Source organism: Narcine bancroftii, chromosome 3, assembly GCF_036971445.1.
Source record: "Narcine bancroftii isolate sNarBan1 chromosome 3, sNarBan1.hap1, whole genome shotgun sequence".
Classification (NCBI taxonomy): domain Eukaryota; kingdom Metazoa; phylum Chordata; class Chondrichthyes; order Torpediniformes; family Narcinidae; genus Narcine; species Narcine bancroftii.
This window is the reverse complement of record NC_091471.1, coordinates 304,841,558-304,856,617: the sequence shown is the minus strand read 5'-3', so window position 1 is coordinate 304,856,617 and position 15,060 is coordinate 304,841,558. Positions and strand designations below refer to the sequence as shown.

General features: G+C 43.6%; 1 protein-coding gene across 18 annotated transcripts in view; it reads right to left on the bottom strand.

Annotated features, from left to right (window-relative positions):
* LOC138759021 (receptor-type tyrosine-protein phosphatase S-like) overlaps positions 1-15,060 on the bottom strand; it is a 449,917-nt gene that overhangs the window by 351,372 nt on the left and 83,485 nt on the right. The gene's annotated exons all lie outside the window — the stretch shown is intronic.

The window sequence follows — 15,060 nt, the reverse complement described above, 5'->3', positions numbered from 1 at the left end:
ATATACACACACATACACACACACACACACACACATATACACATACACATATATATATATATACAAACATATACATATATATACATACATATATACATAGATATACACACACACATATATATACACACATATATACATACACGCACACATATATATAATATATATGTGTGTGTATGTATATATATGGGCCCATTCAGAGCCAGCTCTTCAGCGCTTGACGTCCTGCTTTGCGGCAACTGCCAAAATGTTTGGCCTGGAAGTCAGCCTGAAGAAAACTGAGGTCCTCCATCAGCCAGCTCCCCACCATGACTACCAGCCCCCCCACATCTCCATCGGGCACACAAAACTCAAAACGGTCAACCAGTTTACCTATCTCGGCTGCACCATTTCATCAGATGCAAGGATCGACAATGAGATAGACAACAGACTCGCCAAGGCAAATAGCGCCTTTGGAAGACTACACAAAAGAGTCTGGAAAAACAACCAACTGAAAAACCTCACAAAGATAAGCGTATACAGAGCCGTTGTCATACCCACACTCCTGTTCGGCTCCGAATCATGGGTCCTCTACCGGCACCACCTACGGCTCCTAGAACGCTTCCACCAGCGTTGTCTCCGCTCCATCCTCAACATCCATTGGAGCGCTCACACCCCTAACGTCGAGGTACTCGAGATGGCAGAGGTCGACAGCATCGAGTCCACGCTGCTGAAGATCCAGCTGCGCTGGATGGGTCACGTCTCCAGAATGGAGGACCATCGCCTTCCCAAGATCGTATTATATGGCGAGCTCTCCACTGGCCACCGTGACAGAGGTGCACCAAAGAAAAGGTACAAGGACTGCCTAAAGAAATCTCTTGGTGCCTGCCACATTGACCACCGCCAGTGGGCTGATAACGCCTCAAACCGTGCATCTTGGCGCCTCACAGTTTGGCGGGCAGCAGCCTCCTTTGAAGAAGACCGCAGAGCCCACCTCACTGACAAAAGGCAAAGGAGGAAAAACCCAACACCCAACCCCAACCAACCAATTTTCCCTTGCAACCGCTGCAATCGTGTCTGCCTGTCCCGCATCGGACTGGTCAGCCACAAACGAGCCTGCAGCTGACGTGGACTTTTTACCCCCTCCATAAATCTTCGTCCGCGAAGCCAAGCCAAAGATGTATATATGTATATTTATATATGTGTGTGTGTGTGTATATGTATGTATATATGTATATATGTATGTATGTATATATATGTGTATATATATATATACACACACACACACACACACACACACATATACATACACATATATATACACACACACACAGTCAGATGATAATGAACTTGATCTCCATTTTTTATTCCTTCTTGGGCAGTGGCTTGAAATTGCGAATAACTTGCTTCCATTCCATCTCTGCAGGTTGCAGTGGCTGATGAGGCTAATGTGTGGCCCATAATCTCTGCCTCATATGCAGCAGGTGTGCCTTACCTGTGACATAGTCCTTCCGTGGGTGGGTGAGATCAGACCGCTTCACGTGCAAGAGTTTCAAGGCCACTTGCAAAAGGAAACATGAGACTATCACTTTAAGCATTCATTTAGAGTAGCCACACGTCCCCCGCTGCTGTCTGTGTGGAGTTTTCACATCCTCCTTGAGACTGCAAGGGTCTCTCCCAGGTGCTCCAGCTTGTTTCCACATCCTAAAGATGTGTGGGTTGATAGAATAATTTACCTCTGTGAACATTCCCTCCTGTGAAGGTGGGTGAAGGATCTTGGGGGAGTTGTGAAGCAATGAAAGGAGATTGGTGTAGGATTAGTGTAAATAGGTGTTTGGAGCTGAAAGGCCTCTTTCCATTTTATATGCCTTGAAGCCAACGATAACATGGTCACTGTTCCCAGCACTGCTTTGTTATCCAGTTAGATATTTGAATTTATATTCCTGATTTAGTGCAAGATTGCAAACTCATGTCTCCAGTTCAATACCTCAGTTCATCGCATCACCATTAGTTAAAGTCAAGAGATGCAGCCATTTTGAACATGGTTCCAAATAAGCTCTTGTGTGTTGAGAGCATTTCTGAATATCTATCTCTAGGTCACGTTGCTGTCTGTGACATGAGACAGGCAGTGGCTATGGGTGTGATTAAGACAGTTACTAAGAAAGAAGGTATTCCAAGAGTCACCAAGACTGCCACTGACATATTAAAAACGTGAATATTACCTCTGGTCACCATGATTTGGCAAACCACGACTGACACCACTAGAATGCAAATTCTTGGGTCAAGTGCAGCACATGAATGTGTTGGAGAAAGCCAGCAGGTCACGCAGCATCCAATGCAAAGAAAGGTTAACCACCATTTCAGGCCCTTTTTTCTAGCACAGTTGGGTGTTGCCATCATGCAACCATATCCAAGACCAGTTACATCAAGGGCTCGGTCTTGCCTAGCGGCATCCGAGAAACAAACAGCTCATGCTTTAAAATACTGAGGAAAAAAAAAGGCTGAGAAAAAAATATATTTAAGTTAAAAACTGAACAGCTGCAATGATCCAGAGGGATTAGGCTGTGGAAATGTCAGTTTAATTTGGAAAGGTTTGCATAAATGAAATAAAATGTAAGGAAATCTGAAAGATCTTGTAAGATGGGGAGGGGAGGGAGACTAATACGTTTTGTTAGAGAAACTGCTCTGGTTAAATCAGTGCATGAATGTGAATGCTCTCTGGTGCTATACCTGTGTCTTCATGCACCAGGGAGGTGGGGAGGGGGGGGGGGAGGGGGGGTTAGAGGCACACACGAAATCATTAGCTCTGCCCACAAGGGAGTCCTGTTTTCCGGCTGCACCTGCCATGTGTTAATGGGATTTTATGCTCAAGTGGTTCTTCGAATCCCTGATAAAGAGCAAAGAGCAAGGTAGATCTCTGCCACTGCTCTGCCGAACGGGGGATGTGTTAAGATTAAGCCCTTGGGCATAACCTTGATGGCAGCAAGTCTTTGAAAGGAAGCAGTTCTCACGCAAGGCATGACCTCATGGAAAGGCGGCAGAGGACAGAAAGGAGTGGAGTAAACAAACTACCAGTAAATGAATTCAGCTCTTCCACAGATTGCATGGTGTGTTTGTACCAGTCAGCAAGTTCTCAGGGATGTCACACTGACCAGCAGAGTACAGAACTGGCCAGTGGCTATTCTTGTCATCTAGATGAGAGATTTCCTAGAATATCTGTGGGGTTCAGGACAGGGCGGTTAGAAGGTTAGGGGGCTGTGGTGTGGGAAGAGGGGAATTACGAGTATTATCCAAACAAAACGGTGCTCTACAAATTCAAATACTTCCAATGACTCTCCCAATCCTAAATATTCTGGAGGCTCACCATTCCAAGCCCCTACTCTTTATGCAACCAAACTAAGCTCACATCAAAGACCATAAGATATAGGATGAGAAAAAGACTATTTAGCCCATCGAGTCTGTCCTGCCACACAATCATGAGCTGATCCATTTTCCCACTCAGCCTCGCGGCCCAACCTTCTCCCCATAACAGTTGATGCCCTGGCTAATCAAGAACCTATCAATCTCTCCCTTAAATATAACCAATGACTTGGTCTCCACAACTGCCTGTGGCAACAAATTCCACAGATTTACCACCCTTTGGCTAAAGAAATTTCTCTGTATCTCTGTTCTAAGTGGACACCCTAAGAATGGTTTTCAAACTGCCCACCTAAACTCACATTACACCTTAACCAATCCCTATGCCGTAAGTGCTCTGTGATTCGTAAGGGATTACTTAAGGTGGTATGTGAGTGGGAAGGGAAGGTTGAGAAGCACTGCTTTAGACCCAATTGTTACAGAAATATTTTGCTTGAGAAAAATTGTCATTGGTCCATTTCCTTTGGAGTTATGAAACCTTGCACATAACAAGTCAATTAAGTACGATTAAAACAGTGGTCTTCAATTTTTTTTCTTTCCACTCACATACCACCTTAAGTAATCCTGTATGAATCACAGAGCATCTATGGCATAGGGATTATTTAAGGTGGTATGTGAGTGGAAAGAAAAAGTTTGAAAGCCACTGCTGTAGAAGAAAGGGGTGGGGAGGGGAAGCAATTATGATAGGATGCATCTTCAGAATGTCTAAAACCATTATAACAGCTGAAACAGCTTATCAATGTTCACAACCTACAACTTCTACTAAACTCAAAACAATGGGATGAAGATCCACATGCATGAAGGTCAATGTAGGATGTCAAATGCACAATTACTGACTGGTTGGGGCATTGCTGATAAATGAAAAAGAATAAGAACAATTTGGATAGGTACATGGATGCGAAGGGTGTAGAGGACTGTGGTCTGGGTGAAGGTCACAGGGTCTAGGCAAATAATAGTTTGGCACAGACTAGATGGGCCACAGGGCCTGTTTCTGTAGTGTTCTATGATTCTAATAATGTTGGGACTGGAACACCGATGTGATGTTTAACTCTTGTGAGTTGCCACTGGTTACACCTGCTCTATGAGTAAGAGCTGAAGATGGGTTCTAGGGTCTTCATTCCATTTTGATTGGTGAAGGAGCTCTGCTGGAAATTCTTGAGAGGCAGAACCTAGAAACAGCGTAGCATTCTTATTGGTTATACTAGGTTCCCTGGATTGCAGAATGTGCACTCAAAACTTTTATACAAAGGTAGACCGGGAAAGCATTGAGGGATACAGTAATATGAAAGAACTGGATAGGAGGAGAAAGAGAAATAAGATGGAATGTGATAGACAGATAAATACATCATTTTGACATTCACAGAGTAGAAAGATCTGATGGGTACAGATTGATAGACATTGAGGGGAAAGATAGACAGATGGATATATTAGGTCAAGTAAGATAGACAGGCCCGTCAAGGGGGTGATACGCAGATGCCTAGATGAGGTGGTTGCCACTGATTGGCTCCCTCCTTGCTTACCCAATACCACCTGCATGCCTCCTTGTTAATGTGGCTGAGGCACACTCAAAGTGCAATTTTTTGTCCAATTCTGAGCCCCGCTCCTATGAAACCAAGGTGGCCACAATGAAAACCTTGTGAAGGCCACAAGAAATATAAAGTGCCCAGCCAGGGACCAGCTCCAGTTTTTGTGCACCAACACAGAAAAAAAATAACTTCACGATGAAATCAGATCCAGAATATCGACACTTTATCTGTATTGCGATTGCAAGTTAGTTTTCATGGACCAAATATAATTACGGCATCAGGTTTAGGCCGCTGATTCATAATACCATTAGCTTCTGTTCTATCGCAACTGCGAAGTGAACTCCTAAATTCGGAAAGATTAGGGTATGACAACTTCCCCAGGGTTTTTCTATTCCAATCTTGGATACTTGAAGCCCAATCATTTCTGAAGTCCATCCACCCACAGTCAGTGATCCATCATGTTCCCTGACCTTGAAACTCTGATCTGAAAAATGGCTCCATGCATCTTGTGACTTAATCCCAGCCAGAAAACACCACTGCCTGCTTCCCACGCTGCTCTCTCTGGCGAAACCTGATCTCTCCGGAGAACAACTGGCTGTGCTCAGGCCAACAGCATGTGGCTGCTTGCTGAGTTGGGCGTAAGGGGCTTTTGATGAGCGACCATTTCTAATAGACAATATCGATGGCTTCACCTTGGGAATAATTATCATGCTGAATGCACAAAATCCAACATGAGAAAGATGGGGAAGAGGGAAAGGATGTGGTGAATTCGACAGGTCTCTTTACTTTCATTATTGCAGTGGGAGCATCTTTCCCAATCTATGGCCCAGCAATGTTCGATGCAATCCTTTGACCACAGCACTCTTACAAACTTCAATCCCATTACTAAGTTTGCAGACAGTGTGGGGTCAAGGTTCAAGATTCCTTTTATTGACACACAATAATACATAAAAATGTTATATACATGATCTACTCCAAATTTAATTTTCTGTAAGGCAAACAGAGATATCATAAGTATTGCCCGACACCCCTAACAATAGAAGAAAGAGAAGCAAAAGAAAGTTCCTTCAGAGATGCTGCAGGTCCATGGATTCGCCTCCAGTGCTCCTGCAACCTCTATAGCTGCACAGACTCCAGATCAATCCATTAACCACCTGACCTCCAGATCCAAACTTCTGACACGATTCTTCAGCACCCGAGGCCCTTCGGGTTTAAAAACATCTGCCATACACAAATGCATTGGAGAATCTCAGCACCATGCAGCATCGATGGGAAGTAAAGAGTAACCAACATTTTGGGCCTGAGCTCTTCATCCATATTGATGCTGTGACCTGCTGAGTTTCTCCCGCACATATGCCAACTGCATTTGATGCCAGTATCTGCAGGTTTTCTTGTTTAACTTAAAAAAACATTTGGATTCTCTTCACTGACCCAGGACAGACCAAGCTGTTCATTGACAATGAATGCAATGGAAATCCAGTCATTGATGTAATGCCCAACATGTGGCAGCCAATTAACATCAAGCAAGGCACAACAAATAGCAGTGAGGTAATGACCAACAATTTTGGTTTCAATAATATTGCTTGTGGATAAGTCAATTGGCAGAACTCCCCTTTCTATCAATAGAACATGGGGATGGGATCTTTCTAGTATAACTAAAAACTCTCTCAAAGACTTACAGGAGATCACCAGTCACTTTGTAAATCCGTAACTCTTAGCACCACTTGCAATCAATTGAAAAAGATGGAGGTTTTGTACCAAGTTTTGTCCTAGGCTCAAGGTACGATGAACCAACTGTCCTCAACGATGACTCTCGTCTCAATGCTGTCAACACGTTTTGCTACCTGGGGCAGCACAATAACATCCTCAGCTTCTCTAGATGTAGAGAATGTCAAGAACCAAAAAGGCCTGCTTTGCCTTTGGTCAGGTGAAAGATTGGGTTTGGCCACCAAGTGCCTGTTGTACAAGGCCATTGTCATATCAGCCTTGCTATATGGATGTGAGACGTGCTGCCCATATCAGAGTCACTTACGCAAGCTTGACCAACTGCAGCAGCGTTACCTACGTTCTCTGATGAATATCACCTGGCAAGACAAGGTCTCCAATATAGAGGTCCTTTCTCGACCAGAATGCCAGCAGCTTCAACCTTGGTGATGTCACCCCAACTATGCTGGGCAGGATGCCTGACAGAAGACTGCCCAAGGACATCTTGTATGGCCAACTGTCCAGTGGTACCCAAAAACAAGAAGGCCAGCAACTACAGTACAAGGATGTTCTGCACAGGAGCCTCAAGAAAGCTGACAATGCTCCTTCCACATGGGAGCATCTGGCTCAAGATCACTCACAGTGGAGTGACACCATCAAAAAAGGTGTGGATGCTGCTGAGAAAAAGCTCAGAGGCAATAGATCAAGGCACAAAGTGCCACAACTGAGCTTTTGCCCTGGTTGCCCCTCCAGGCCTCACCTGCCAAGTATGTGGCAAGCGGTACCTGTCAAGGATTGGCCTGCACAGCCACTCCAGGATGCACACATCAATCCCCACAAACTGACTGAAAGGAACCATCATCATCCTATGGGATGGATAGCCAGGAGGACAGGAGAAGCCTCAACAGAGGAGCAGTCATCTCCAACATCGAAGTACTCGAGATGGCAGAGGCCGACAGCATCAAATCCACGCTGCTGAAGATCAAACTGCGCTGGATAGGTCACGTCTCCAGAATGGAGGACCATCGCCTTCCCAACATCGTGTTATATGGCGAGCTCTCCACTGGCCACCGAGACAGAGGTGCACCAAAGAAGAGGTACAAGGACTGCCTAAAGAAATCTCTTGGTGCCTGCCACATTGACCACTGCCAGTGGGCTGATATCGCCTCAAACCGTGCATCTTGACTCCTCACAGTTCGGCGGACAGCAACCTCCTTTGAAGAAGACTGCAGAGCCCACCTCACTGACAAAAGACAAAGGAGGAAAAACCCAACACCCAACCCCAACCAACCCATTTTCCCTGGCAACCGCTGCAACCGTGTCTGCCTGTCCCGCATCGGACTTGTCAACCACAAATGAGCCTGCAGCTGACGTGGACATTATCCCTCCATAAATCTTCATCCAGGAAGCCAAGCCAAAGAAAGAAATTGGACTCAAGAGCTGGATGCAATACCACTCCAGAAAGGGGTCCAATGCCAAAGAAAAGGGCGTCATGGTTAGCATAGCAGTTAGCGTAATGCTTCTGCATTGCCAATGAGTCAGGTTCAAAACCGGCACTGTCCGTTGGAGTTTGTGTGTTCTCTGGTGGTCTGGTTTCCTCCCTCTCTTCAAAGCATATTGGGTTTGTGGATCAATTGGGAGTAATTGGGCAGCAGGGACTCCTGGGCCTGTTATCACGCTGGTTGCCTAAATTTAAAAAAAAGATTAAAGTGGGCTTGTTGTTTGAACAAAGTAGGTTGGTGAACTGTACCAGAAAGGGATGCAATGGTCAGCACATCATCAAGGACTGAAGGGCCTGTACTGTGCTTAGTGCTCCAAGTTCTATGTTCTAATGCAACAACTGTCTGGGTCAGAAGTTGGTATGCTATTCTCGACATCTCCAATCACAGATACTGTATGGATTCAGTGTCACAGCTTCCCATCGCACTTTAAGTAGGAGCACCAGATTCCTTCGCCTGCAAAACCCCAGCCTACTTTCACCACTTGACACGTTCCTTTTGTGTTAGGTCTATGTTACCTCGGCTAAATATCTTTCCCAGTTTTACTCTGTTCTTTAGGAGATAAAAGAATTCATTACATTATTTGTTAAATGCAAACCAGGAGATTGAGCCAGCACACACTGACTTAAAGCGGCTCAGATCCCATGTGGGAGCCTCCCAATGTTTACCACTGTTAGAGTGAGAAAAGGCAAGAACAAATCAAAAGAATGTCAGAAAAGTCTCCACAACATTGAGCTTAGCTTCATAAAGTTAAATAAGTGAGAACGCTGAATGACCAAAGGAACTGCTCACACTAACCATCCGAGATGCTCGTACTTATGAAACAATATTTGTTTATTTGTGGAGGTGAATACTCGTCCTGCATCGGTGTTGTTTGTCTGTATACGTGTTATGTCTGGTTGTGAGTTAGCATGTTTTACACTGAGGACTGGAGAATGCTGCTTCGTCAAGTTGTACTTTTGTCAACTTGATGACTTTAACCAGACTCCTCATTCGGAGTAATCAGTTTGGCCCGAAGCTAGTGTTAAATCAGGGTGTTCGTTTCCTGGTGCATTGTTAACAAATAGACTACATATTTTTGTTCACATCCCACTTCTTCCGCATAAATTGGATCCCTGGACAGCACAGTTAATACGAGCTCAGTAAACCAGCACATGCATATATCTTTTCATCTGGTATGTGTCCTTCGGCCTAAGGCAGACCTGGAGAGGAAAGCACAGAGGAACATCCTTGTGACGTGATCTTAGTGAATGACCCAATTTGATCAGTTTTCGTCCTGAATGAGGAGGTGATAAACCTGGTGTCAGAACACTCAGACTGCACACTCTACCTGTTCATAACTGATGACACTGTCACCAGATCACTGTTGTGGCAAGCTGTGAAAATCTTTGCTCAGATCCCCTCGCATTATCTCTCTATCTCATCTGTAATATTCTCTTCCCATTGCAATCTTGTTGGATTTCTCGATCTTTGAATCTCCAAATCTTCAGGCACTAGGAACAGAAACTTGAAGACCAGCAGCTCGAGGTACAAGAACAGATTCATTCCAAGAGCTTTCAGGCCCTTGAACCTCTCCTTGCTCCACTAATCAGCGACTGTTCTGATACCACAAAAGGACTGTATGTACTGATGTGAAATCCCTTCACTTTCTGCACAAGAATAACTGAATATTTATTACCTGTTTTTTTGTTTTTATTGACTCTTAAATTTACTTAAGAAAACCGTTGCAGTTATTTTTTTAGCTGCTTTTGTAGTTTTTTTTAAAACAAAGTGCCTGTTCAGAAGCAGCAAGCATTTTGGTGCATTTGTTCATAGTTTTTTTAAATCTAAAATTTTAAATTAAAAAATCATTTAGACATACAGCATGGTAACAGGCCATTTTGGCCCACGAGTCCGTGCTGCCCAATTACACCCAATTAGCCTACACCCCAGGTATGATTTGAATGGCGTGAGGAAACTGGAGCACCTGGGGAAAACCCACAGACACAGGGAGAACATACAAACTCCATACAGACAGCACAGGTTTCAATCCCTGATCTCGATTGTTGGCACTTTAAGAGCATTGCACTAACCGCTATGCCAACCATGCCGTGTACAATGTATATAACAATAAGCTCATTAAAATCTTTCATTTAGTTCTACTTCAGATATCATTCCTCTCGTTTTATCCACTGACATTTATTGTCACTGTCTGTCTACAGTTAGCATGGCGGTTAGCTCCACACTATGACAGCGCCAGTGAGCCAGGTTAGAATGCGACACTGTCTGGAGGAGTTTGTGCATGTTCCCCCATGATCTGCGTGGATCTCCTCGGGTGCTCCGCTTTCCTCCCACCTTCCAATTAATGCAGGTTATTTGGGTGCAATTGGGCAGCATGAGTTTCAATGGCCAGAATCAGCTTGTACCATGTTGTAAATAATTTTAAAAATTAAACCCCCATCACTCAGGTTATCAAGGGCACAAAATGGCCATATTGGGTTTGGGTTTCATTCAGTTAGTATTATGCAGGAAGGTCTCCGTTAAGACCAACTCAGTGGATCATGTTTTCCATTCAGTCAGGGAGCAATCAGCTCAGTGCAGTGCTACGGATGTGCCTCATTTTTCAAGACGCCATTCTTGGATTTCAAACCATGGACACATCCATTTTTTGAGTGAATGAATGTGATCCAGTGCACGTGAAGAGCAGCACATTTAGAAGCACAAGAAACATCCTCAGCAGAAAGCGCACGACAGATTGGGCGACCTTGTTTTTAAATTATTGTTGGATCTTGCTGTGAATGATTGACTCCCATGTTTGCATTAAATTAACAACCCTGCCTGTCTAACTCAGATGGTGTCTAAAGGGAGGAAGTGAAGACAAAGAGTGGTGCTGACCCAATGATCTGCTAAGGGCTTCTTAGTGGTCATATCCAGGATTAAGACTTGTCCTCGCCCAAAGCAAGTTCTTTCCATTCTACAGGTCTGCACATTACATTTCATTCAACAATCGGGAGAGTGCTGGGTTGCAAGACTATTGCTGGCATGGGTTCAGGTCTGCTGCCACATGGGAGTCCACCTTGACCTAGTCCTCAGGTAGGAGCTTGGGCTGATTGCCTCAATCTGGAATGGAGATCAGGGATACAGATCTCAGTCACCATCCCAAACATGGGGCGGGGGGGCGGGGGGGTGGGAGGGAGGGGTGGAACTAACAATAAGAACACGAGCCCCGACAGATTGTCTCCTGTCCATCCTACACTCTCATTCTCCTATGGCTGACCTGCAGATGCTGGAGGACATGTCCTGGGGCACATTGGTCTCTTGAATACATGTCACCAGGTTAAATACCCTGTGCTCCTTGGGCAAGATGAACAAATGGCCAGGCAGTGGGGCTGAGTGGGAAAATGGCAGGCAGACTCAATGGGCTGAATAGCCTATTTCTGCTCCTAGGTGTTATGGACCAGTGTAGTGGAACATTCTGGTTAGTGTGGGGAAATTTGGCAAACATACGGTTTCAACTCTGTTTGACTTTGGTGCCAGCCCAGCCAGGGAGAACCAAGCATATCACTTGACGGCACAAAGGCCCTTTAGCTTCACTTCATGGTGCAGCCTCTCAAGAGTGCTTCCCCGAGCGCTTTTGCTCAAACTTCCCCGCAATTAATACATCATCCTAACTGCACTGGCAGAAGAGAACCTCCTGCCATATTTCATCCACTGCCGCCTTAAACAATTTCAGGGCTGATTTCACCCCATATGGCAAACTCAGTACAGGCAAATAGCCCCCTGTAGTGGCTCACTGTCAGAGAGCATTGTCTTGCCAGATTGACATCTATCTGAGCACTAGCATGTGACAACGCAGCTTGGTTAAAACATTGGATCCAGTCCTATTTATAAGCTCCTTGACGGAAGCCATGGGTTGAGCTCACTGTTGAGGGCTTTATTCCAAGCAATCGATGAGCACACCATCTTACCCAGCCTCAGGACTGCAGGCTGCCCAATTGGAATGCTGGACATTCACCAACTCCCTGGTATGCGCCAGCTTTTCCCAGCTTCCCCTCCCACCTGTGCCATGAGACACTGGGCACAAGTCTAAGCTGGCAATAGATAGACATGACATCTTGGAGAGAGGCTTCATGCATGCCAGTTGCTGCACGAGCCATTAAGCAAATCTGCAACCTGTATTAGCAGTATTTTCAGCCTGAACTCAAACTGTGGACTCACATCCAGTGAGCCAAAGTCATGTAGTCAACATTGACCAGTAGTGGTGGGCCTTCTTTGCTATGATCACCCCTTTGATTTGTTTTTATCTCCCATCATGTGGAATCACGCACGTTATCTCTCCCAAGGTCTTCAAGAGGATGTTCACACAAGGTTTCCTTATATGCAGATAATCTTTTGCTTTTTGTATCTAATCCAGATGTTTCTTTACCAAACAAATTAGCGTTGATATCTCATATTAGTCAGTTTTTGGGGTACAAGTCGAACCTGCATAAAAGTGAACTTTTAAAACAGTGGTTCTTTCCACTCACATACCACTATAAGTATTCCCTATGCCATTGGTGCTCCGTGATTAGTAAGGGATTGTATATGGGTGGGAAAGGAAGGTTGAGAACCACTGCTCTAGACCCAACTGTTATTGAAATATTTTGCTTGAGAAAAATGGTCATTGGCCCATTTCCTTTGGAGTTTTGAAACCCTGCACATAATGAGTCAATTAGGTATGATTAAAAGAATGGCTTTCAAACATTTTCTTTCCATCCACATACCACCTTAAGCAATCTCTTACTAATCACAGAGCACCTATGGCATAGGGATTACTTAAGTGGTATGTGAGTGGAAAGATAAAGGTTGATAACCACTGTTCTATACCAAGATATTCTAATTTTCCTTTTAAGATTGTAAAGGATTAATTTATCTATCTTGGTATTATAATTACATGGGAGTTATAAACATCTTTTTAAAGAAAGTATCTCTTTAAAAATAATCAGGTTAAATTATTGTTATCGAGATAGTCCTCTTTATCCATTTCCATGTGGGATGTCCTCCAGTTCTATTACTAATAACAGGGGCGAATGATCAGATAGTAATCTAGCTTTATATTCAGCTTTTCTAACTCTCCCTTGAATATGGGCTGACAACAAAAACATATCAATCCTTGAGTATGTTTTATGCCTACTTGAATAATATGAGTATTCCTTCTCTTTTGGGTGCTGCCTCCTCCATATATCCATAAGTTTCATTTCTTGCATTGATTTAACCATAAATTTGGCCACTTTATTCTTTTTGCTTGTCTTTTGTCCAGTTTTATCCAACATATATCTGAGGAAGAAAAAAAATTAGTGGATATCATCGTTATTGAATGAAGATCTACTGGGACCAATGCTTGAAGAGGGCGCACAAAATCAGTGAACCGGTACGGACTCGAAAGGCCAACATGGCCTGTTTCCGCTCCGTAAATGGTTATATGGTTATACGATTGGTCGCATCAATTCTATTGAAATGAACATTTTATCTAAATTTTTGTATCTTTCCGATCTATACCGATTTTCATTCCCAAATCCTTTGTTAACTCACTTGATTCGCTTATATCTTCAGACATATGGAAAGGAAAACGCCCCCGCTTAAATAAAGTTGATCTTCAAAATATTAATTTTGATTGACATTTCCTAATTTTAGATTTTATTATTGGGCGGTCAATATACGTAACTTGATTTTTTTTTTGTTGCTACATTTTGATGATTGAGTTGACTGTCATTTATGGGTAGAAATGAATTTTATTAAGAACACTGCCATGCTGGCAATTCTAGGGTCCTTTTAATCCTCTTCTTTATATAAACTAGCTGATAATCCAATAATTAAACACAGTTTGAGAATATCGGCACAATTTAGAAGGTTTTTTGGATTTCAGAGTTTTTCTCTTGCTGGCCCAGTCATATCTAATCACCACAGGGTGATGCCACAGGCCGATGTAACAACCCTGTGGAGTTTATACTTGTCCTGAGAGTTGGCCCCTCCATACCAGGCAGTGATGCAACCAGCCAGAATGCTCACCACGGTACACCTGTAGAAGCTTAGGAGAGTCTTCGGTGACGCACCAAACCTCCTCAAGCACCTCACAAAGTAGAGCCGCTGGTGAGCCTTCTTTGTTAGCTTTTTGCTATCATTATTGACGCCACATTGCATCACACAATCTGTTAACATTTAACCTTGCTAAGTGGTAGGCGTTTTGAATTTTTTTTTCCTTCTTTTGGGTTTTTTTGTGCTATTAAGTTCTATTTCATTAATATGAATTGTGCTCTGGATTTGTTTTAATCACGAGGAAAGGTTTTTGTATTTTGTTTTCTCTTGAATCTAAAAGCGCAATATATAACTGTACTGCTCAATTGTTTACAATGTAAACACCAATAAAACGATTTTAAAAAGGAGGAAGTTCACGGGGTGATATTGTCCAGGGTCAGCAGATCTTGCTGCATTTCAACAGACCCCATGCACTGTTGATTACTGAAAAATACACTGTTGGGTTAGAGCTCATTTATTGCTTGAGACCATTTCCCATACGTGAATTATTTTCGCGTGTACAGTAAAAAGGCTTGGTCTTGTGTGCTGTCCAGGCAAGTCAACTCAAACAGCAGTAGAGCAAGAATAACAAATAACTAAACAAATAAGGCAATAATGCAGGGAGCAGTGTTGCAATAAGTCAAATAATTCAGGGTATAAAGAAAAGTACAAAAACATAATGCAGTGTTAAGAGACAAGTAGTAAAAACCGTGCAAGGCCATCATCATTTGCCAGGGTTGGGATCCATTCAAGGGTCTGATAACAGCAGTGAATAAACTGTCTTTGAATCTGGGAGATTGTGTTTTCAAACTCGTGTACCTTCTCCCTGAAGGGAGAAGAGAGGGATGGGATGTCCATTAATATTCATGATGCTTTACTTGTCATTGTTACTCAACCTTATTAGT